The sequence below is a fragment of the Scardinius erythrophthalmus genome (genome assembly GCF_964197995.2).
Source record: "Scardinius erythrophthalmus genome assembly, chromosome: 18".
NCBI lineage: Eukaryota > Metazoa > Chordata > Actinopteri > Cypriniformes > Leuciscidae > Scardinius > Scardinius erythrophthalmus.
The window spans coordinates 7,166,806-7,191,910 of NC_138238.1; positions in this window are offsets into that span (position 1 = coordinate 7,166,806).

The window sequence follows — 25,105 nt, forward strand, 5'->3', positions numbered from 1 at the left end:
TATTTTACGATTTAGATTTTGATTACAGGCTCTTAGTAGTACTGTACAGTAAGAAAGACATTTCCCTCCCCCGGAAATGAACATTTCTTAGAATTAATAAACAATTCACAGGAAGAACAGGTTGATTGATTGTAATATTCATTTTACTGCATTAAATTAATTCTATTAATTGATCCAAATATTCATAATTAATTATTACAAGTTATGATTGATTATTAATATTTATGTTGAGCTAATTTGCCATTATTATTATAATTTCATTAAAAATGATAACTGCAATAATATAATTGATGCCACTATACTGTAAGTTTTTTTCTAAATAACAAGAAAGTGAAGGGGAAAAAATGTATTTCCATATAGTGACACTTTACCATATAAATGTGTTCAAAAACAAAATAAGTGTCATTAATATGCATAGCTGTGAGTATGTATGCTACTGTACGCATATCTGAACGCTCAAGAGTAAAAAAAAATAAAAAAATTAAAGGATGTATATGTGTGTGTGAGGTAAAATCTCATTTATTTGGTCTCGGGGTGGAAGCAAGATGTTTTCAGCTTCAAAATTCGCAGGCACCCTTTCCATGCATAAATGATGAAGCTTTAAAATAAGCCAGCCTCTCTCTCTTTCACATCATCTTCCTTCCATTCTTCACTTGCAAGACTCATCTTGTGAATCAGAGGAAAGATGTCTACCAGTCTATCAACATGTGCTAACAGACTGTGAAATTAGGGGAAATAATGAAAACATAAAGCTGGGCTACTGATAGACATGTCAATCAGCCTGTAATACATATGATGAGATTAGAAGATTATAGGTATATATTTCCCTTACCCACATAGACAGTAAAATTATTAAAAAGATAGGTTAAAAAAAATGACTTTTCTGAAAATTGAAAAAAAGTGAAAATTGTTGCAAAGTAAATTCTAAACCATTTGATTTCAGTGTAAAATAATTAAATGCATAACAAATGAATCTCACAATCTGAATCATTATTATACATAACCATTATTCAGTGAAAAAAATCTCCCTCTGCCAAGACTGTCACATGTCTAACTAGTTAAATTGAGGTCTGTTCTCAACAGAAAGCTGTTGCATGAATCACTTTTATGATGCTTTTGTTATCATGTTGTATCTGAACAGATTACCCTTTCATTGTACAGGAAAGAGCACCAAGGAAAATCTGTGAAACATGGTTTTTACTGAAGAAGAAAAATACACAAAGGGGAACAATGTGAGGTGACTAAATGACAAAATTTTCTCTCTTTTTTCAAATAAACTATTCCATTAATGACCATCAGTGGACTGCATGAGTTCAAACACTGTAGTGGCAATGGCAACCGCAGGGGTGCTTTTACAGCATCCACATGCAGAGGTACTGTGACTAAAACTCATAAACAGTGACTAATTAATTAGGTTGGTTTAATTTCTGTACTGCTATGGGAAAATTACATAAGCTTGGGGGGAAATGGGGTGTTTAGAACCCTCTGAAGGTTAAATACAGGACTATTGAGGAAGTAATGTTTCTCATAGAGCCAATGAGAGCACAAGAGCACCAGTCTTGACAGCAAAAAAACAAAAAAAGAACATCCTGATCACCAGGACATCTGAGACACGCTAGATGCCACTGGGAACCAGATAGGCACAGCAGTCATTCTAAGCCTATCAGCGGCAGAGATAAGAGAGGAATTAACAGTCAATTTGTGAGAAAATTAATCCACTTTTCCAGTGAATGACACCCCGCGCCGTATTATTGTTGAGTTAGAGGTCATTCCTATCTCAGATCCCCAGACACGAACGGGTCAGGAAGAGAGAAACTTTGCTTTTGGCTTTCTCCCTTCGAGCCAGATCACACTGAGGTCTTTAGAAATTACTTCCTTTTGTGCGTTTCGCTCAAGTTCGCAACCCAACGCCACGTGTTTTCTCCACATGCTCATTTTCAGGGCTTTTGTGTCACATAGCAAGCTCGTATTCAAAATGGCCTCCTGACGTAGAGTCGGCAAGCCTGGGTTCACCTTTATTTAACAGCCACAGCTGAGGCCAGAACAACCTCAACAATGAGACCCAATGGTAATTGGCGCCTCACTGTTTGATTCTGAGCAATTAAAATCGGATCATTACAGCGCTGCCATTTTAGAGCTTTGTTGTCAGACTAATTTAAAAGAGGTGGCATTTGAAAGGCCTCGCTCGCCTGCCACAAAATCTTTTTTCAGTAATTACTCATATTAATGAAAAATGCTGATGACTTGCCTTTGGACATGAGAATAACAATAACCATATGAGAGAGAGAGAGAGAGAGAGAGAGAGAGAGAGAGAGAGAGAGAGAGAGAGAGAGAGAGAGAGAGAGAGAAGAGAGAGAGAGAGAGAGAGAGAGAGAGAGAGAGAGAGAGAGAGACTGGTTTTACTTTACTCTGAGGGGATATTTTCCTTTCAGCCGGTGGCCATTTGAGCCAAAATAAGTGAGAAAAAAAGGTCTCGCACCTCAATTTCACTCTGATCCAGTGAATTAAAGAGAGACAGTTAACATTTACCTCTTTTGAGATAACTTCAGCCATGCAGCAAAGTTGTTAGGTAGGTCTCCATGGAAATAAATGTATCTCATCAGGCATATGATCAGCTAAGGACAAGACAAAAAAAAATCAATCAAAAAAGGAAAAACCATTAAATATGAATATACAACAACAACAACAAAAACAACAACAGTAATAATTAAAAATAATAAATATTTATTTTGATTTTGTATTAAATATATATATATTATCTCTATATACAGTTGTATTTATTACATTTTTGTATATATCCTACCTGTTAGACCTTCCTGAAAATCTTAAAGCCCTGTTTACAAGATTACAGGTCAAAAACAACGGAAACAATAGCTTTTTGTATATTTTGACAGGACAAGTAAAAATTTGCCATCTGCCATTGCCATTTTGCAAACTGGTCTGACTGGGCAAAAAAAAAAATAATAATAATTATATTACTGTTGTAATACTATTGTACTGTAAATATAGTATTAATATTATATAGCTGTAATAATTATATTACATATATAATTACATAATTATTTATATATTTCAAATGTTTATTTAACCAGAAAATTGCAGGGAGATCTTGTTGTTCTCTGATTGAGAAAAAATACAATTGTGTGAGGACAAATTGTTTATTTTGTTCTTGTTTGGAGTAAAACACATTTTTATTTGGTTTATCCTGACAAAACATTTGGCCTGAAAAAATGAGAACTTGAGTGCCACCAAAAACTTATCAGCATGGTAAAAGTTCACAAACATCCTTCCTTTAAGAATTTCTTTCAAGATGAGAAAAAGATGAAAAGCTGAAAATAAAGAGAGAAAAGAGGTTATGTATAAATGATATTCTGACTGCATTGGTACACAAAGATCAAATCAGATCTGTCTGAGAGCTGTGAATTAGGGCTTATGATGTAGCTTGAAAGCAAGTCATCTAAAAAACTAAAAAGAGATGAAAATCAAACCACAACTGTCACAAATAAGATTGCAAATGTCCTTTCATGTAGCTCTCTAATTCATAAAATGATACATTTTCCATAATGTAAGGCTTTAGCCAATGTGTTTTTGCAGTTTGACCTGTTAAATTGGTTTGCAGCAAGATTTCTGTTTTAATTTGAACTTTTCTGTATTTAGATTTGATGAATTGCGTAATTAAGGAACTGCCATTGTAATTCACTGTAGCATATAGAGAGGGTGTAATTAAAACAAGCTGCCTCGAGCATCACAAATTCATCTCACCTGCAGAAAAAAAAAAAAAAAATGACAGAATGAATGTTATGAGCCCATCACAGCTGCTCTGACCATGACAGAGCGCAATCAATATTTGAGACATCTGATAGTGATATTCCCAAAACCCTCGCCATATTAAACGAACAACAAAACAGCCCCAACATCCTTACAATTGTGGAGGAAGACTATTACAGTTGCAGCTGTTCAGATCGATCGCTGTGCAATGTGTTTACAATGGATGAGCGAGTCAGGAGCGTTTGACAGATAAGTCTGGCAGGTGCCGATGGTTTAATTTAACATGGAGAAATGGTGGTATCAAATAGATTTTGTTGCATGGTATGATGGGATTTCTGCTCTTTTGACCCCCTCAGTGATCTTTCCAGGGCTCTTTGCGTTCACTAGAGGTGTTTGAAGAAGGTAAATACCAGGGACTGACCTCTCGCCCAACAATCTCTTAACGAGGAATGGTTTAGTGCTGCAGATAATATAATGATTTTTTAACACTTAGATCAAAGGATGTTAGATTAAAGTGTGCAGACAACATTGGAGGAAGGGTGCAAGTGCCAATACCTGTCTGACTCATTCACTCGTGCACTATTCCCTGTATGGCTATACTGTAGGTATAGGTAACATCCAGATTTACTCCTAAGCTAAGAATTTTAGGTAAGAAATTAAAAATCTAGTTAAGAAGATAACAAAAAAAAGTCTGTATAGTTCTACACATATCACATGAAAATAAATAAATAAATAAATAAATAAATAAATAAATAAATAAATAAATAAATAAATAAATAAATAAATAAATAAAAATATGCAAGGGTGGTGCATTTTTGCCACTGGTAGGCCTAAAAAATAAGAAATATAATTAATGAAGACAATAATGTAAACAACAAATAATACAAATAAATAAAACAATTAAACAAAAACAAACCAACAAAACTTAATTAATTAAACGTACAGTATGTCATTTTTTTCGCCGCTAGGGGTCGCTAACCTCTTACAATAACAAAGGCGTAGTTTGATGACGCAACATTTGCTAAGAATTATGGATCTTGTCGTCAACGTCAAGCCGACCGATCTAATAATGTTTATGGATGAGTAAATACATCGATGTTTTTATCATGACTGATATAAAGCAGTTCGGGATTGCTAAGAGACAGCTATCAGCTCCACACGCGACGCGAGTCCTGCGGATATAAAAGGAATATGGACATTTCATTCTACCGAACTACATGCAAAGCAGAATTACAACTCACAGGTCAGTTTATTAGACAAATTAAACTTGTGAGGTAACGCAGCGCTGTTTCACTTGGTCTAACATTACACTATCACACTAAACTGCATTTGAATGTGTTGAAATGTATGTGTTAGTTTGTCTGTATGAGACTAGCAGTAAGCTAGATCAACATTAGAATAACATACAGATCACATTCTAACATTTTATCATTGTTGAACTATATAACATTGATTAGTTTTATGTAAATGTGCTCACCTGTTTAATAAAGTACATGTAGGAGCGGTCGAAGTCTCGGACGTGGAGCTCACGTTTATATCCTGTCTATGGGAGCTCTCGGCATCTCGAAAACACCGCGCTGATATTGATTCTCGTTTTAGTTCTCATTTTTATCCAAAGTCTGTTTGCTATGGTCCATAATGTTTGAACGAACAACAGCGTGCAAATAGACATTGCAAACTACATTGTCCACTCTGTCGCCTTGGTTACTATCAGAGGGCTCTGGTTCATAGCCCTGGTTACTATGGCAGTACGAGCGGAAACCAGGGACATCACGGATATGACGCCATTGACGGCGACAAAACGGAAATAAAGAAATGTGCCGTGTCTACGAATTCAATTAAAATTCCTCCTGGTTTGAAAGTTTTTGGAAACAGTTGGGATAATGTAAGTACACAACTAAAAAATAGATATACTGATTTTTGCTATTTTTAAAGCAAAAAAGTTACATATTGTGCCTTTAACAATTTACACAATTAACAACAGACCGTCAGAACACAGACAGACAGACAGAACACAGACAGAACACAGACATAAAGATATAGATAGATAGATAGATAGATAGATAGACAGACAGACAGACAGACAGACAGACAGACAGACAGACAGACAGACAGACAGACAGACAGACAGACAGACAGATAGATAGATAGATAGATAGATAGATAGATAGATAGATAGATAGATAGATAGATAGATAGATAGATAGATAGATAGATAGATAGATAGATAGATAGATAGTTGAAAGCAACTGTAGAAGGAATAGGACAAAAATGTTTAAGCTCACAGTCATGCGGTAAATGTGTTTGCAGTCGGCAGTCTCACATTGTGAACCAATAACTTGACTCTAAAGTCAAGTTTAAGGACCTCTACCATTTCTGGCCCTCCGGAAAATATCCAACATCAAAGTTACACTCTTTCAACCACAGAATATGACTGCGGGGTTGTCCTTTAACACTGCACAAAGGTTTTCTTTGAAATGCAGTATTTCTGGCTTATCATTTGCAGTTGCACACGCAATCTTTCTTTCTTGAATTATAGCGTTTTATTACACCAGACCCCTGTAAGTCACACTTTGGAGCGATTGAATGTATTGATGCATGCTATGAGTAAATCACATGTTGATAATACAGTATGTTATGCCACGATACATATTGCCTCACACCCTTTGAACAAGCAGAGGTTCAGATATGTGTGAGTCGTCTTCTCACTTTATACCCAACAGCACCCTCAGATCCTCCTTTCAGCAATGCTTAATGAGTGGAACTGAGGCGATCGTCTGAGAAAGACACGTCACACTTCTTCTCCTCACCTGTCACAACTCAAAGCAGCACGACATCTTTGTGAGAGAGAAAGTGAGTGTGAAAGTATGAACATGTACATGCTTGAGCAGGTATGAAACTCTATTTGTAATTTTTCTCCTCAAAGGGAATATTTAGACTTGTGAGCAGGTTTGTGGTGTATGTTGATGTGAAAAAAACATTCATTATTTACTCACCCTCTTGTTGTTTCAAACCTGTTTGTTTGAATTTCTTCTGAGTGATCCAAAAGGTTTTTTGAATAATAACCTAGACACTCTTTTTAAATGTAAAAACCATTTAAAAAGTTGCTGCTCCAAAAAGACGAAAAAAACAAACAAAAACAAAACAGAAATGTGGTCCATATGACTTATCCTAGCTACCTAAATGGGAATATTCTCAGAACTTTGACTAACGTTATAACAAGGTTCTCTTAGAGTTATTAACAAACATCCTTCCAGTAACAATAATAGAATGTTCATTCAAAGTTATCTAGTCTTTACTAACGTTAGCACAAAAACCTTGGCATCATTCAATAGTTTCAAACGTTTCAGAATGTTTCAGAACATTTAACAGTAATATTCCCATAATGTTTAGAAAATCATAGTGAAATATTTTGTTAACATTCGCATGACCAAAACCAAAAAAAAAAAGAAAAAGAAAAAGCACAAATTTAAAAAAATGGCCACTTTGAACATCCAGAGAACAATATTTTCATAAACATTAGCAAAAAATTCTTAGAACATATCTTTGTTAGCTGGGGTGTGAATATATTCCAAGTCGTTAACCAATGAAAATCTGTTTTAACTCTCCTTGGTGAGTTCATGAGAGAAGTAATTGTGTTCTTTTGATGAATTAATTGATTCAGATCACAAAAACAATCTGAATGATTCATTCACAAATCAGACTAATAAAGTTCTCGAGTTCAATTCCCAAATTTGGTCACAGCATTTACTAGCTCACTGGAAAGAAGATTATCAGCAAAGAAAGACAAATTATTATTTTCATTTTTTTTTTATTTGGCCATCATAAGACTTGGGATAGCCTATAATGCACAAGTCGTACAAATCACTATATGCTTGAAAGTTCCAGTGTCCTTCATTGTAACTGCATCATAGATAAAAAAAGTCATACAAGTTCCTCATTTTATGAGGGTGAGAAAATGATGACAGAATTGCAAAAAAATGGAAAATCCCAAGCTCATCCAAAATTTTCTTCCCTCCGATTTCTGTTCAGCTTCATAACATCATAACTCTCCAGAAGTTGAAAAGTTTCAAAGGCAACCTACAATAAAGCACACACATGAATATATACACAATGTGTGCAAAAATTTACATCATATACATCTTTCTCATTCAAATCAGTCTGACTTTCATTTCCGTGCCCACAAAGAACATTTTCTATTTTTCTGTGAGTTCACAAACATTCATCGCCACATATTCACGAGTCCAGCATGCCATGCCTGGCACTCATAAATCACTTCAATTCAATCTCTGGGGAAATTGTGAGTCATTTCCTGTGTTGGCGTGGCAGAGGAGAGTGAGGGCTGAATCACGGGGTGAGATTTGATTTATCAGAGCTGGACTGGAATAGGGAGGGGCCGCGGGACCCTCAGAGGAGTTGCAATTTAGATTGTCCGCAGCAGATGGACGGTCAGCAATCAGACATCTGCTGTAATCAATTCAGCCTGGAGTCAGACATGATTCAGAGGTGTGCCCGCTTGCGTCCGAGTTTGTTTATAACGGCCGTCTGCACACACACATTCACGCTGTGCTCAAAGTGGTCTGTTGTTTAATGCTCGGGCGGATCGAGCAGTACTGAATGGTCGCATGTGCTATTTGGTCTCTGCTCTTGTTAGATACAGAATATTTCCATGGTCTGTCTCTTTAAAAAAACGAATGACCTTGGGATTTTCCGTTCTTTTGAAGCTTTTTTCACCCTAAAATGAAAATTCTCTCATTATTTACTCACTCGCATGTTGTTGCACAACTTCACTGGAAATGATCATGAAGTCACATGGCTTCTCAAAACACTGCTATGCTGATGGCACGGAGATCCGTCTGTCATTTCAACCTGACGATTCCACTGTTTCTGCTCACCCTTTAGACATTTCCGCTTGGATGAAGGAGCATCATCTTCCACTCAACCTTGCAAAGACGGAGCTCCTTGTAATTCCTGCAGACCCGTCAGTTGACCACAACATCACTGTGCAACAAGGACAGCAAGGAACCTGGGGATTGTGTTTGATGAGCAAGTTTTCCACCAATATCCACAGTCATGCACTCATCCACTCCTGTAAGCGTACGTGACACAACTCTTTGTCCAAGCTCTTGTAATTTCAAGACTGCAACACCCTACTGGCAGGCCTTCCAGTGAGAGCAACTAAGTCCCTGCAGATGCTCCAGATCGCAGCAGCAGCACACCTGGGGCCAGATTTACTAAGAGCCAACACAAACCCTCTTTTGCCGTTAAAAAACTACTGTCAGGATTTACTAAAAAGACATGCAGTGAAGAATAAGCGTTGAAAAGGGGTGGGCACAGTTATTTTTGCGGCTGACTTTACTGCATATGCATTTGTAGGAGTTTCCCTTTCAGGCGCAGAACTTATGGGAGGAGAGTATTTAAATGAATCACGCTAGGTGATTAACTAAGGTTTACGCTCGTCAACGTACTGGTGTTTGCGCCATTATTTACAGCACAATTAGATTGCGTTGGTCATTATGGAAATGATCTGACTGAGTCGGTGTTCTTTAATTTTTGCATCGTCAGAAGATCACGCGCAGAACTTTCCACTCCCATCGGCACTGTTTTGGAATTGCGTTCTCACGCTAATTTGCCCTGTTTAGTAAATCTGCCCCCTGGTCTTCAACCAGCCTAACCCATGTCACACCCCTCCTGACCACACTCCAATTGCTCTCAGTTGCAGCCAGAATCAGTTTTAAGAAATACCACTGGAACTGGCTTTCAGAAAAACCACTGGAACTGCACCTCCTTACATCAGTTCACTCCTTAAAGTTTACACCCCCCACGAAAAGGCAGAAAGTCACTCTCCAAAATGTTCACCCTCACTGTTCCTCTCTGGTGGAATGAGCTACCAACCTCCACCCAAACCGCTGCGACCATCACATCGTTCAAAAAGCGGCTGAAGACACAAGCAACCAATCCAACCCACACCCTTAAACCAATGCACTTACACAGACACACACAAAAATATTCTCTGCATTTCTTCTCTCTTCTAGCTTGCTTACTAATCTAGTTGTCAAGCATTGTACATTACGCTGTTGGCTCCTTGACAAATTGCTTTGTTCCTCTCTTCTAAATCACTTAGTTTGGATGAAAGCGTCTGTTAAATGCATAAAAGTAAATATAGTGTAAATGTTTTTCTTGAAGTGGATTGCAAAGAGCAAACACAAACGATACCCAGGGACCCAAATGATACTGTACACCTGCCCATGATGAGTGAATTAAGAAAATTCAGCAGCTATGAAAATGTCTTTTGCATTATTGTATTTAAAAAAATAAAATACTGTAGTTTTCTCAATGACAAATAATCAATTTTGTTGGACTTTGCAACAAACAGTTTTGTATTATATGCAATCTTTCAGAAAGTCCCTTTTATCATTCTGTCTGTGATCCTGCCAGCGTCCCGCAGCCATCTTAGCATCTCTTCCTCAGACAAACTAAGACATCATTTTTATTAAAACTGATAAATGTTGAGAGAAAGAGAGAGAGAGAGAATCAGGGTCAGTGCTGATTCCATCCAACTTTGGATACAGAAAACTGTAAATCTGGGCCAGTGCTGCTGCTTGAGGGTGAAAAATTAAGCATGCATACAAAACTCAGACAAAGCCATTACTCTGGTAAATTGATCTGAATACTCTTGTGGAATTGCCTGCTGGGGCAAAAAAGCACTCAGGTGATTGGCTTCTGGGCCGGCTGTGACTCAGAAGTGAGTATTCAATCCATTGATGGAGGTTTCATCAATTCTGGAATTGTGACACTTTGCAAAGTCAATCGGTCTGAATTGATTCACTCAATGAGTTAATTCTTGCACGATTATTCTGGCACTAGATGATATCTGGGCTTAAACCCAACTGTTTGTGTGTCTGCAGGAATAATTTTCTTTGAATTACTTTTTTTGATGAATGACAGCTGCTGAATAACGATAGACCACGCTCGCGTACCTGGTGAATGAAAGAAACGTGAATTAAATCAATTTTCCTTCAAGGCAAGTTGCATTTAACAAAAATACCATTTTGAGCACAGATCTTGAATGGAGAAAGATTGAAATCTCACAACTGCTTGTCAAATGTCTCAATAACATACTTCAAATCAACAATAAGCTCATTTATCTCCGATTGTGCTAAAAACTTGTAAAGAAATTTCAGAATTGAAACTTCAGCTGAATATCTTAAGCTGACTTAAGTTTTGAGCATTGATATCCAATGACATAGACTTTATATTTGAAATATAAAGTCATTTGTAAATGACTTTACGGTACTTTTTGACCAACTTAATGCATTCTACACTCTCAGAAAAAAAGGTAAAAATTGTACCAAAGAGGGTTCAAACCTTTGTCACTGGGGCAGTTTGTCACTGGCAGTACCTTTTACTGGTATAGAATTGTGCCTTAATATAAATAAACAAATTTGTACCATTTCAGTTTGTACCTTAAAAGACATGATTTGTACCATGGGCAACCACAATGTACCTTTTGTTTTTTAAAATTTGTTGCTACAATATTGTACCTTCATCAAAGTGTGGATTTAAAAAACATTTTTGTTTGTATATACAGTATACAGATGGCTTGAATTCATCAATTTCAGTAAAAACAAACAAAAAAAAACGAATTATATTAATTAATAAACAATTATTTCAAATAGTAATTTTCTTTTTCAATATATATATATATATAACATTTTTTTTTACTGTATTTTTGTTCAAATAAATACAGCTACTTACAGCTAAATAAAGATACTTTTTAACCATTAAAAATACAACACCAAATTGTTTAATGTTAAAATATATATAAATGTCTGTGTGTATGTATGTATATCACTGTGTGTGTATATATATATATGTCGTACCACCCATCCCTCCTTCTGGAAAAAGGCAATTTTAACTGAAAGTCTGGAGCTTCATTTTTTCAAGTGCAATTTTCTCCCATTCATTTTTCTACAAGTTGTCAGTCTCCTTCCCATATTGTTCCTAAAAAAGCATGGCAGTGAAAAAAAAGAAAAAAAAAAGTAAATCTACCAAAGGCATCTTTAATATGAAGAAAGAGAGAGGTGAACAAATGCAAATAGAGGAAGAGAAAACCGAGAAGTGTGTGTGTGTGTGTGTGTGAGAGAGAGAGAGAGAGAGAGAGAGAGAGAGAGAGAGAGAGAGATAGAGAGAGAGGTTGGCTTGAGCAAACAATTTGAAGAATGATGTGTTGGGTGACAATATTGTATTGATCACTTTCCATGCATACCCATACAGTACAACAGCGAAGTGTCTGCAGATGGGGAATAATGACCCGTGAAGACAGAGTAGATGTGGAAAAGGAAAAAAACAAACAGAAAATGCAAGCTTAACGAGAAGAGATGCGCCTCGGTCCCTCGCTTTCCCTCCACCCCAGGGCTAATGATAGAGTACACTTGAGATTCACAAGAAGTTCTAATAACACCTCTGCCTGAAGCTAAGCAGAGTGAATAAAGCAAGACTTTTTCAGACCCCAGGGGAGAGATAAAATAAAAATAAAAATCTGATTGTGGGACGTTTCCTGTAGAGACACAACAAGTCTCTGCTTAAAAGCAAATACAGATGGATTTGCATCTACCTCTTACGAGCTCTAGAGACATGTCAGAGTCTTTTTTTAAATCCCTGAGTGATGTCGTGCAAATGAAAACTACAAGTGCGACTAGGGACTTGGTTATAGATCTGTTTACTAGGAAGTCTAAATGGAATAATCTGGTTGCAGGCATGACATTTCAATTTCTGTTCCTGTAGCTCAACTAGTAGAGCATGGTGCCAGCAGCGTCCGGACAATGCGTTTGATTCCCAAGGAGCAAACAAATTGAACATGTCTTGAATATTTTGGAATATACACGGAGGAGCGGAAGCATAGAAGGAGGAGCGACGACAGTGAAGATCGAGAGAGGACCAGGCCTGAACTTATGTTGTGTTTTGTTTTATTATGTGACGGCAGTCGTCCGTGAGGGGTATTTTGTATTGGTTTATTTTATTATTAAAGTTGTTAAATGTTTGCCGGTTCCCGCCTCCTTCTTCCAATAGCAACGAACTGTGTTACAGTAATGTAAATGCTTGACCATGGTGAACGTGAAAAATATACAGAGCAATGCACATGACGTGGACAAAAATATATTTTGGGGAGTTTGTCCCCACAAATTAAGAATTCGTTCACTCATTTTAGTTCAATCGTGGCTATGAATTAAGAATTGTTTCCATGATTTATTAATTCGTTCCCTCGTTTTAGTAAATCGTGGCCACCTTAAACTAATTTTTGTGCAGGACTTTGGTGGGTCTGGGGTGTGGATGGAGCTACCCAGCATGCAGTGCAGAAATAGAAACCATAATTGACATAATCAAGTGTCACTCCAGCATGCAGTCGACCACAAACTGTACCTTAAATCAGTTTGAATTTGCTTCTTAGTACACTTTCACCAGTTCCTAAAATCACACAAGAGCTGAAACATGCCACTATGGCTACACAGTGCATTTTAACAGTATTCCAAGCCTTTGCAGTCTCATGGAGGTGGTTAATAATGACTGCAGGAAAAACCTCTCAAGGGCACACCTGAGATCCACAGGGGTTAGTCTCACCTCTGGTTTTGGATTTCATGCCAGGACCTTCGAATTCACCGGTGCCAATTACCAAGGCCAGTCTCACGCTTGCCTAAGGCCAACCTTCTCACACCGGGCTGAGCTTTGGCTCCTATTTCTCTTGTGGCAGTAAACCTAAACACAAGAAGTTGTGGTAGTGAGAAAGCTTGTTAGGTTTGTCTGTAGATGTTCCATAACTCTGATGTTGCAGAATATAACAGAGGAACAAAACGGTGACATGCTGTCAGATATTGCAACTTCAACGTGACAGACAACTGTTGTAATGGCTTCCAGAATAGGACATTGAACATGAGAAAAATTGAACTCTCTTGATTGTAAGTCTGTCAACAACAGAAGTTGTCCTAGGAATTTTTACCTGTAATGGACATATTAGACAAACAAGGTAAGAAAAATACAACAAAATATTATCTTGTATGTATGTATCTTGAGAAAGGATGGGACTCTTAAAGAATTGAATAGCTCTCTTAAAGTTTACAGTTCTTTAAAAGGATCTTTTAAAATATATGGGGGAAAAAAGAAATGCAATTGAAATGCAATTTAATTACCATTCAAACGTTGGTTTTATGTTTAAGTATATCATGCTCACCAATTACAATATGTTACAAATAATAACTGTTTTCTCTTTTAATATATTTTAAATAGTAATTTATTCCTGTGAAGGCAAAGCAGAATTTTCTACAGTTAATATGCATCCTTTCCACAACATATGAACAACCAGTCAATAATTCCAGAAAAATAACCAACTCAATGTCTTTCTGGAATAATATTAGACCGGCCATGTCGTATGATTTTGATTCACTAAAAATGTGAGTATTCATTTCTTGAATCAGATGAATCTGAACATCATCCATTGCAGTATTTTTATAAATAAATGCAAGCCTTGGTACAGGAGAAAATAGCTGTATAATTCAACGGGCAAAATAAATATGGATACAAATGACTTACACAGACAGTAGTGGAAAGCATCGAGTCTTGCACCAATTGATACAAATTATATGTTCTTTTAGATCAATGCAGTCATGCCCCTAACCAATCCCAGTCCCTGAGCACTACATTTGTGCATATTGGATTTCTGAAAATTATTTGATCAATCAAAGACATTGTCTATTGCGTATTAAACCATACCACGCTCATAGTGGACTAAACTGCATCTAAGCCGTTATTCGGTCATTTCTAATGGACAGCAGGTTACACAATGAAGCACCACAAATTACTTGCCATCGCCAAGATGAAAAGCCATCAACCATACTGAATAATCCCACCTCCCCCCGAGCATCCCCCTTCCCACTGCACATATTGATCTCTGGCTGCGGCCCAAAGCAGGGCAGATTTACTGTCAGATTTCCAGCTTCATCTCTGCGAACACGCTGAGTTTTAAATTTGAATTGTGTGCCTGAGGTTATTTCCCACCTGGACAACCGTGTAGTAATTCCGGTTGCCCTTGATGCAATGGCACACTGTTTATTTCATCCAAACATTCTGGCCAAATTACAGCAAGACTCCCCAAACGCTTCCAATTCGTCTGATTTCTGATTTGGGAGTTAACATTAGAGTTGCTGTCAGAGGCTTTTATGAGCACGTACTGACAATAGACCAACTGGGTCGTCTGTTTGCACCCCCAATGTTTTTGCTTTAAGTCATCTCCATCATTTTTGAGTAGGCCAGTTTATAAGTTCCCATGAGGAATACATTTCCAGTCAAGTTTGAATTATAATGACATTCATGGCTATTTAAAAGTTACAGCTTGTGAAATGTTAAAGTTGCATTGTTGTTCCTTTCTATTAACACAATCGTTGACAGTCTGTCTATCAGGTAGATATACCGCACTGAGTTGTAGTGGCAGAATTCCCCATTTGCCAAGTGAAAATTAATGGCTTCTATTTATTGTAAATTCAATCTGCAATCTGTTTAAACTGAAGAAACTATTGACAGTAACATAAATATTGATACAAACATCACTCATGTCACAGTACTTACAGTTTTCAATGTGATTAAGCAATAAAGCAGTTGTATATTTCAGCAGTCATATTAACAGTTTCTTCAGGACGGTAAGGAGCTTCTGGGTTTCCTTATGGCCCTCTGCAGTGTGTTTCACGTATAAAACACCAGTAGGCCTGGCCTGTATCCATCTCAATGTGGTGTCCGTGTTCATTAAACTGTGACCAGCAGAGCAAGACTCTTGCACTGATTCATACTGAGGGTGTCTGTGTGTTGAATGTGCACAAAATGTGTATGTCTATCTATGTATGTGTGTTTGGTTGTGTGGATGGGAGCCGTGTATAAGTGAATTTGGACTGGCGACCAACCAGAACCCCAGTGTTATGATACATGTTACTGAGGTTTCTTTTCCGAATGGGTTCCCTTTATGACAAATTCTGAAATCTAATTATTGTCATGACTTTCAGTTCCAATAACGGTTCTCGTACATGCACTCTTTCCCAAAGTCAAGTCAAGTCACCTTTATATATAGCACTTTATGCAATACAGATTGATTCAAAGAAGCTTTGCAGTGGTAACAGGACAATTATTCAATGTTGAAAACAGAGTTCATTTTGGCTTTAAAGCAGCTCTAAAAGGAAATAGTGTCATTGTTCAGCTGTACAAGTCGGTTCAGTGTGGATTCAGTTCTGTTGTAAGGATCATCAATTTTTAAAGTAGTTCATTTAATCTATAAAACAGTTCTGCAGAACAGTGATGTCATCGGCCAGCTCAGTTCAGTTCTCATTCAATAGTGTCAGTGCTATCAAATCAGTAGTATTGTTGAATGTTAAGTGTCCCCAACTAAGCAAGCCAAAAGCAACAGTGGCAAGGAACCCAAACTCCATCTGTGACAGAATGGAGAAAAAACCTTGAGAGAAACCAGGCTCAGTGGGATGGACCAGTCCTCTTCTGGGCAACGAATGAACACAGTGTGATTATGGCCCTGATTGCAACTGGTATTAAGATGCATTTTGGTCGATCGGATCACAAGTGGACAATGCTAAATAAAAGCATAAACGGGGTCTAAAACATTTTGAGCTCATCCACTTTCGACTAGAGGTAGTCGAAAACGCATTCCACCAGATTGCTTTCATAGTGTCATGTGGTCAAATGCTTTCGAACAGCCACAAAAGACCGCCTACTCTCCGTCTACAGACATAAATTCTAAACATTTTCCGTCTTCTCCAGGCACGTTAATTTGTAAATTACTCAAGCTTATTTTGTCCATTAGATAGAAAGCTCTGAAAAAAACACATACATTTACCCTCCTATAGACCCTCCCCTCAAAGAAATCAGGACAGAGTGATTGAAAGTAGACAAAAGAGACAGATTAAAACCCCAGGTGCACACAAGTATGTGTCATCCAATCGACCAAAACGCTTCTTAATATCAGGTGTCAACAGTTCCTAAGATTCAGGATTCAGAAATCTTCAGAAATCAGATTGTGGATCCGTATCATTCAAATTTTTCATCCAGTTTCTTTTGCTTGAGGTTGGTCATGATGACCAATTACTGGATTTTATGTGCCGCCTTAAAAAGTCTGTATAAACATGCATTGAAAAAAGAAATGTAAAATTTACTCTGTTTGGTGCAATTGGAAGTGAAAACAGACCTAAAATGGCAAAAAGAATGGCTTATTTACAGATATTTCCTACAAAAAAGAGAATTCTTAATACAATTTTAAAGGTTATATTATTATTTATTAAGAGGAGTGAGAACCAAAATTATTCCCATCTCTACTGCACATTATTATTCCCCAAATGAACAGTGCTGATCAGGCCTACATGTAAAGTAATTGTGTGTGTGGGTCCTTTACGTGTGAATCAGAACATGAGCAGGTGGCACACAGTCTCAGTTTATCAGTAAATACCTGATAAGTGACAAAGCAGCTGGGCTTCCTACATTAATTAGGGTTTAGAGGCCCATATGTGACAGGTCAAGAGGAAAAGACTGTCCTCGGCTTACAAAAATAGAGACAAAAAGTACACAGTGTTTTAACAAGTGGTATAACCACAGCTTAAGGGGGCTGAAGAAGTCATACCAGCACTGTTTAAGAGCCATGAGAAACTGCTCTATCACAACATACCATTAAGCCACATTCCTTGGCCAAAAAGGTGTCGGAAACTGATAATGGAAGGAGTTCTTCAAATACGAGGAATTCGTGCTGAGAACCAAATTAACACGGCCTGAGCATGGAGTGGATTAAAACACTGGCAGTCGTAATTGTTTTGTGCAATCTTACTTAATAGAAAAGAGCCAAAATTAGAGGACTGAAAGAATTGATGGAGGAGAACGCCATCAGCACGTCCTGATTTTGCCAAGTGGGAGCTGTCCTGAGGAGCAACACCTCTCGTTGGGGTGTGTGGGCCGGGGTGATTATTGCTCTTGTGTTCCACGGTAAATATAGCAATGCATCATAATGCAGGTGCAACAAAAGGCTCAGAGCGAGGTTGCAGAACCCAATTTGCTGCTCTTTATAACACAATAATGGAGACACACAAAGATAACCAAAGAGTCAGCAACAAAAGGACTAAAGGTATTTTAAACAAACTTACTAAAACTTGAGTTAGGGTTCTCACTGCTTTTGACCAGTGCATTTCCATGGCTTTTTCAGTTGTCCAAGAGCACTGGATTATAAAAATAATGGTATGACGATTGCAGAAAGTAATTTTTATAGATATTTAAAATATTTCAACATCTAGAAAGCTGAGCTATACAACAACAACCACAACAAATAATGCCCTATAAAATATCTTTGACTTTTAAAGACTGTATTAATTTCCAGGCCTAAAAATCACAATATAAAATTGAAAATATCCAAGGTCACATTAAAGTAGGAGCCTTGCATAGTACATTGGTTAACTTTCATTCATTCAGCTCATATAACACATTCAAGATCAGAAAAAGTCCAAGGAAAACATTTACCCTTAGGCCGCTCTCACTTTAGTTCAAAGTATCTCCATCAAAAGCTGGTCATATTCTGATATTGTCCCATTTTTTAATGACACATATGTTGAAGGATATAAAACTGAAATAGTTTCATTTGTAATATTTCACCTTTATTCTTAACTCTAACTTTCTTTCTTTTTTGCACAGAAAGAATCATTTAATACTTTCTGTTCTCCAGAGAAGACATAAAGTCAACGAGCTCTGAGATCACAACCAAGACTTTGCACAAAAAGGTTTATGAAAATCAGAGAAAAAGAACAAATGTACCAGTATATCAGATAACATATCTCATCACTTAACTCCAGGTATTTTTAACAGCACTACTGCTATGTGTTTGTGCGTTCCAGAAAGACTAGAACGCAGTCTTTTCTTCTTCTGCAGGTTACATTGTTACACAAGTAGGTGGCTGTCTTTATGAGTGTCATTTTATTTATATAGTGTCAGTCATTCACTCAATCGATTCGTTCAAAAACATGGATTAATTTAGTAAAGAAACAGGTGTACTGCATGTTGCTTGAAGAAATGCAGCCATTTTGATTTTGCGTTGACTGACATTTAGAAATATTACTTTCAGAACAACAGCACAGTGGTATTGTTGAACTATTATAAAGTTTCCCCCCTTGCCAATATGATATAGGCCTACACATTTTTGTGAGCAACAGACCTTCTAAAATCTATATAGCCTTTCTGCCCTTCACTATTTTTCAATTAGAACTCCAGAATACTTACCAAGAACTTTTAAACTCTGCATCCACATTTCCACAGAACAAAATGCCCAAGTTTGACCAAAAAAAAAACAAAAACAAAAAAAAAAAGGCAAAAAGGAGAGGAAAAAAGCCCAAAACTTTTGCTAGAGCTTTTACATACTACAAGGAACAGTGCTTTTTGCAATAGGATCCGAGACATTTTTTTTCTTCTTTCATAATTACACTAAGATTACTTTTCAAAACAACTATGGAAACTCATTAAATTTTAACAAAAATTTTAACAAAACAAAAGCAAAACTGGTCACTTATCCCTATAAAAGTCATCATGGCAAAAAAAAAAATAATAATAATTGAGGGTCTGTAACATTAAGAAAACAATGTAAAACAGTAATGAGACTAGGATAACATGTATGTACTGAGCTCTATGAAATAAAAATAATCTGTTTCACAATTTTTTAATGACCCTGGTGTCTATATTATTGCTCATTATCAAAGGCCATATGCTACTGTTTCGCTCGATTTTGTGTTTGTTCTGTGTATATTAAAGCAATAAGACACAATGAGCCGTGGATAACAAACCTCCTTAAAAGATCACTTAAGCACATAGCCTTATAAAATGGTGATAACTGCATTGTGATAAAAGAAACAAATTAACACTTAACCCTACAATGCATTATAACAACAAATACATAAAAAGGGTAACAAAGATTTAATTGCTTTCTTCAAAGAAAAGTAATCACATTTTTATCTTTATATAATATACACTACAGTTCAAAAGTTTGTTGTCTATGGTATATATATATTTTTTGGAAAGAAATTATAAACTTTTATTCAGCAAAGAAAGCATTAAATTGATCAAAATTGACAGTAAAGGCTTTTATGTTAAAACAACATTTTCTATTTTAAATATATGAGGTTCTTTTGAACTTTCTATTTATCAAAGAATCCTAAAAAAAAATCAGTTTGCACACATATATTTAGCAGCAAAAAATCAAAGACATATTTCAGAGAAATACTGACCAATTTAAACAACTGAATGATTGTCCATTGGCCCCCTTTATGCATTGGTGTTATTCTTCCTACTAGTAAATTGTCCATATTATAATCTATATGGCTCATTCGTCTATGTGCCACTGATTGGTCATATCACTTTTGACAGATGCATAAATCTCTGAGTACTCTCATCATTTTGAATAAACACTCTGGCAATTGGAGAGGGAAGAACCATGATACTGTAAGAGGGGGATACTGGGACAAAAAAAATGAATGACAGTGTGTCTAACAACTTTCCCACAGTGCTGATCACTCTGTGGGGCACCAGACAATCACAGTATCTATTTCCGTGTCATCTCCTTGGGCCGAGACATTTAAGTCGAGGAGGTGCACACCTCCGTCGAGACCCGGCAGCTTTGCACACCAGCCTATCTGCAAATAAATATGTAGCCGAGAGCTTGCTCTGCATGAGCAATGAATCCTGGGAAGGGAATAAAAAGGTAAGAGGGAGCAGATGGGGGTCAAGTTGTTGAAGCAAGTTGTATACTGACTGACACTGCATAAGCAGCGGGCGCCATCTCAGGACTGGATTGCTGACATTGTAATGGGGCTGGAATATATGCAGAGGATGGGCGCTCAATTTCGGGTTTAAGATGGAATGTGTGAAGCAGCAGCTGGCACTGGTGGGAGAAGGGGTTGGGTAATGAATTCTCACCCAGGCCGTCTGCTTCACATTTCCCGCACAACCTCCAGTCAGATATTAAAAGGTGTCATCGCCCGGCTCACCAATGAATCCAGTCTGAATTTTAAAATAGCCCCACTTGTCAAACTGAGGGAAATATCAATGGCTACTACAGCACAGAGGGAGGAAATGGAAAAACAGGGAACCTCCAGGAAAGTGGAAGACAAGAGATTTGGCTGTGTCAATTACTGTAGGTTTGTGGGAGAAAGTTGCAGAGATGGAGTGTAAAACAGGACAGATTTAATGATAGAAACTGGGAACTGGATCTTGAGGTATACCTTGAGTCCATAAGCTGACAAGTGAGCTGCTGTTTTATCCGCCGTTACATCCATCTCGAGTCACGGAAAGTGAGAAAGAAGAGATTGGTTTCATCTGGCGGGGTCTTCTCGTGCTGAGATGAAGAGGTTTGTTTTTAAAGACAGAAAAATTAAACAGCTGGTTATGGTCAAAAACTTCTGTAAGCTTATAAACACATTCTGGCAAACTTGTTTTAAATGAGAAGTAAATTCAGAAGCAAAACATTCACACATTCTCATGAAACTCACTAAACTGGATATTAGCTTTATTTTAACATCAAAACATGTAATGAAAAGTTTTTTTTTTTTTAGTTTTTTTTTATCAGTGCTATTTTTATATTTGTGTCAGACGGATATGTTCGGCCTGAGGCCATTGTTTTGGCAAGTGTCAAGTTAAACATATTCAACTTTTAAAAACGCGTCTCAAGACCCTAGAGCTCTGTTCTGTTCAGTTGCACTCCGTCTAGCTGTTTGAAAGGGAGAACACGTCCTGTGTGAACACCCTCTAATCTCTCCCAAGTGTTAAAGCGACTGATGCACCAAACTGAAAATCACAGTGAACAGTGTTGACACAAATTGTCTGTCAGAACACAAGGTTCGGCTGTAAATGTCACAACCAATCCCAAAATTAAAAACAAAGCCCTTTTTGGAATATTTGCATGGAGATTTCACTGGATCATTGTTGGGTATGGTCATTCATAGTCATGACATACTGGTTGGTCTTCAGCTTGAAAAGAAAAAAAAAGAAAACTAAATTTAAAAAAACTAAATTTAAAATTCAAAAGTTTAATAACCCTGATGAGCAACATGAAGCATACAGCATGCATAGGGTTACATGCAGATTCAATTAAATGAATGGAAATGCGAATAGATAACTTTCTCCTGGTTTTATAGACCTCCTTCATTAACCTTATCAGCCTGGCTCATGAATATTAATTAAGTAATGTTCACTAACGAATTTACTGGAAGGCAAAGCGCTCAGCATTAGTTGGATTAACGCTCATGTTCATGTTGGTCTTCGGCTTGGTCTTAAAATAGGTTTTAAGACCAAGGTTTGGACCAAGGACCAAAACCGTAGGTTTTTTTTAAACTGCAGCCAAACAAAACTTTTACAATATGATCATTATTTGTCAAGTGAGTGTCATATAAGCTAACCAAATGTAAAATGAGATGAGACTATTATACAAAGAATTGTCAAGTTCTACAAAATAAAAAAAAAACAGACATGCCCCCACATGCACTTAAAGCCTGATTACCTATTCAAGTCACCATCACCTTGCCCAATCAGGCGAGACTGTGCTGTGATGATGAGATTGGCTGCTAAAACATGAATCACACATACTTACACAGAAGTGTGCAAGTTTCCCATTGTACACCCCTCTCCGTTTGTGATTGCCCGTGGCAGATGCACCAGTCTGTCTCTTCACTGTCAATGAGAATTAGTTTAAAAAGAGAGAGAACATTACAGATAATTTTGGTTTTTTAGAGCAGCTATTTGCTCTCTTAATGAAATGATGCTTCAGAAAATGGGATTTTAGAGCCATCACCATGGCAAAGAGCCAGCCATGAATATTCACAGCTCAGCTACTGCAGTGCCTACTTAGTATGTTAACTCATGTACAAATACCAGCGCAGCTCCAGTCCCACTTTTAAAATGCCAGCGCTGTAGTCTCAGCTGCGTAGTGTTTAAAAGACCTTCGCTCTGAATCCTACGTACAGTGGAAAAGTACATCTGCTGTGCATTTTAAGTTAATGCGGTTGTTTTCGCAAAGCACCAGAGAGCTTGCGATCATTTGATTCATGGAAAATTAAAGTCCTCCACCACAAGTTGACAAGATAAGACAAAATTTGATGGCAAATGACTTCATAGTCATACCTAGAATTTAAAAGATGTTATTTGGAATTCATTTGGAATTCCCTTGAATGCAAAAAGTGTCACACTTGTGTTCAGGCAAGAAGATGAAGACAGATGGATCAAGATCAAAACACTCAGTTTAATAATTCCTAAAGCAGGCAGAAACCAAGCACAACTTAACGTAACGGTTATCGTTCAGAGAATGAATGTGAGGGAAAATGAAAAAAAAAAACCTAAATAATTAACAATTATTTATAGCTGCAGTCCGTAAGTTTTTTCGGTTTAAAATGATCCAAAATTACGGTGGCCGAGAGAGCTCAACGCGCTGCAAATGAAGAAAACACATGCAAACAGAAAAAAACGCATGCAAACAGAAAAAAACACATGCAAATAGAAAAAAAACACATGCAAATAGAAAAAAACACCAGCGAATAAGAAAACATCTTCATCAGTTTTACAACTCACGTGCGTCCCAATACTCACAACACAACCAAATACGGAAACGCGCTGCAATTACAGAAACGCGCTGCAAAAGTTCACAACACAACCAAACAGAAACGCGCTGCAAATAGAACAGAACACAACGGAAATGTTTCCGGGGAACCCAATAAGTGACGGACGGACGGCTAGGACGTGCTTACAGCTGTCTACTTTTATTATTATTATTTATTTTATATTTTTTTGCAAAACATACAAAGATGACACGTTTATGACATACAACTTTGTATACAATATACAAAATGTATTTGCGATATGTTCAATGTCATAAGAATACTAAAAAGAACAATGAGCTGAAGACTAAAATAAATAAATAAATAAAAAAGATAGAGAAAAAGAACGAGGAAAAGACATTAATCTATACATCAGTTACATTGAACACATTTTGTCATGTTATGTTAAAATAAGTTTCGTAAGAAATGTTAGAATGTAGCTATAGGTCCAAATATGAGACGGCAAGTTTTAAAGTTGAGACACTCACACAAAGATATAACACATATTTTAAAAACTTTGTTGTATATGTGACCGGGGATTTAGATTTACCACCAGGAACACATAAGGGGGGTTCTATTTACTTTAAGTTTATTCATGTGATGTGAAAATAAAGAAAAATGACTTATTTTCCAATGTTGTGTATCAATTTAATTGACAAGGAATAATTTGGTTTAAATGATCACAAAGAAACATAAAATAAAATAAACAAAATTCAATAACAGGTTCTCAGAGCTGGTGATAAAATTTAAACCACCTCACTGCTCTTCATTACTCAGGGTGCAATATTCTCTGTGATACACGGTATGCTTGAGTATCACAGTCCACTGGTGTATAACGAATACAATACTCTCTCTCTTAACCACGGCAATATACAACCATTTTACAATGCTAAAATAAAATCTAAAATAAGAGGGAAATGCAACAATTCTAAACCTTTACAATACGGCAGTGGGAATACTGTTCAAAGAAAACAAAACAACATAAGTACATTTTTATATTACCCACTTATTTATCACTTGAGAGAAATTAGAGAAAATAACACTCACATAATAATGTGAGCTTTTACACACCAACACTTTCACTTCACGAAGGGCTGAAATCTCCAACACTATGGTGCACACTGAAAATAATCACATTAAATTATAATTACATGAAAAACACCTGAAACAAATGGAAAAGATGAAGTATATCACATTTGGCATAACGCCAAATAACATGGCCTAGACCGCATGGAGTGACGTCATATCATCGTGGACATTTTACACAACGTAACTTCCCAAACATGACAGTTCTCCGAATCAACACAAAATATACATCCACAGATGGTATTAAACAACAATATATTTGCAAAACATTGTATTTACCCATGGATGACTCAAATTGTCGACAACATCTTGAGAATGTGCGTCTCTCTTGCACTGCCCGCTGTACATCTCACCAACAAAATATACTACGGATGCCGTGAGGCAAGAGCGCAAACGCGTTTTCGTGCGCAACACACAAAGCGCCACCCGCTGATGACTCCAAAGAAATACAGGTAGTCTGTTTTTATATTTAAACATGGAAAATAATAATTAAATAAAAGACTTTAACATAAGGTAGAAAAACAAACTTTAAAGGCATTTACCACCCGGTTACATCCTCCCCTGCTACAAGTCAGCGTCCTCGATGACTCCCTTAA